This window comes from Elephas maximus, chromosome 7 (assembly GCF_024166365.1).
Source record: "Elephas maximus indicus isolate mEleMax1 chromosome 7, mEleMax1 primary haplotype, whole genome shotgun sequence".
NCBI lineage: Eukaryota > Metazoa > Chordata > Mammalia > Proboscidea > Elephantidae > Elephas > Elephas maximus.
In genome coordinates, this window is record NC_064825.1 from 56,885,974 (window position 1) to 56,887,633 (window position 1,660).

Here is a 1,660-nt window from a genome sequence, read left to right on the forward strand (position 1 = left end):
TTCTCTTTATAAAAAAAAATTCAGAAATCAATAAAGTGAGGATCACAGCCTGAAAAATTTCTGCCCAGTATTCTTAGACTTCCAAAACTTAATTCAAAGTTGTTGTTTGATGATTCAGGAAGAAGACTGCAAAGAAATTTAGAAAACTACTGTCTACGGTAAGTCTCATACTTGCATGAACATTAACAAAATTGACCAGATAGCAGAGTTTTGTTCAAATTGCTTTCAGAAGACGATAATGTCTAGAAAGCCTTAAAAACTAATTTGGACATTCATTAATATATCAGTATCATGATTATACCTGCCAGCATTCATGGGAGATCCAGATTACATAGGGTGACTAGATAATCCATTAAACCCATAGACAGAACAATTTCAATGAAATGTCAACCCTGTCTTTGCAATAGAATATTTTTACTACCTGATCTCAAATCTGCTTGGTCTTCACCCCATAGACAAAGGAGTTGAGGAAAGGTGGAACCAGTATATAAAGAATGGATGAAGCGATATGTATATAAAGAATGGACGAAGTGATATGTATATATGACAGGATATCAGATCCAAATCTGTGAGTAAAAAAGGAGAAGAAAGCAAGGAGATAGACTTGAAAGAAGACGCATTTGTGGGGAACATGTATTAAATGCCTTAAGACGAGCCTTTTTTAGGGGCAGGTGGAAGGCAGTTATAAATATCTTGATATAGCAGAAGGTGATTAAAATGAAGTCAAACCCACCAACAATGAAAGCATCAAAGAGACCACAGGACTTTTTGATGTAACCATCTTCAATGGCAAGCTTCACAATAGCCATGTGCTCACAGTAAGTGTGAGATATTATCTTGGTTCGATATAGTTTCAGACGACACTTTATAATAAGCACTATCATTGGCAGTGCCAGAGTAGCAGTCAGCAATGCCATTCCAACTGCAATATAAGAGACTATGTGGCGAGTGAATATGGTAGCATGCCTTAGAGGGCAACAGATGGCCACATAGCAGTCCGGAGCCATGGCCAGCAGGACTCCTGATTCAATACCCTGAAATGTATGGATGAGTCACATCTGAAAGAAGCAAACATCAAAATAGATCTCTGGCAAGCAAAACCCCAAAATCCCAAGCATCTTGGGTACAATGTTGTGCTAAGTGCAATGTCTGTGGCTCCTAGCATGGCCAGGAAAATGTACATGGGGTCATGGAGGCTCTGCTCAGATTTGATGATGATCGAAAGTGGAGTATTTCCAATCAAAGTAATGATGTACATACCACAGAATGGAATCCCAATCCAACACTGCACAGGTTCCAGGCCAGGGATATCAACAAATGTAAGTATAAAAAAAAAAAAAACCCAGTGCCAGAGGGCATAAACACAGTGCTATTGGTAATAAACATGGCAGTCCAGGGACCTTCTTAACAAGCATACAAAGTTTGATAATCTACGATTCTCTGTACTGTTACCTATGTTATTTGCACCTAGTCATAAAGTTATTTAGTAACAGAATTAGCAAAATAAACATCGTTTCTTCACTATTGTCATTATGGAGATTACGGAAAGAGTTACCGGTATTTACTTTGGCAAGAATACCCACCCAACCTCAGTAATTCCACGGTATAAGAACTGAGTATTTGGAGACCATATCGGTGATGAAGTCGATAGGATCAGCAT

General features: G+C 38.3%; 1 pseudogene; it reads right to left on the reverse strand.

The window, feature by feature from the left end:
- Nucleotides 1-352: 352 nt before the first annotated feature.
- On the reverse strand, nt 353-1,660 carry LOC126079999 (olfactory receptor 52A5-like; annotated as a pseudogene).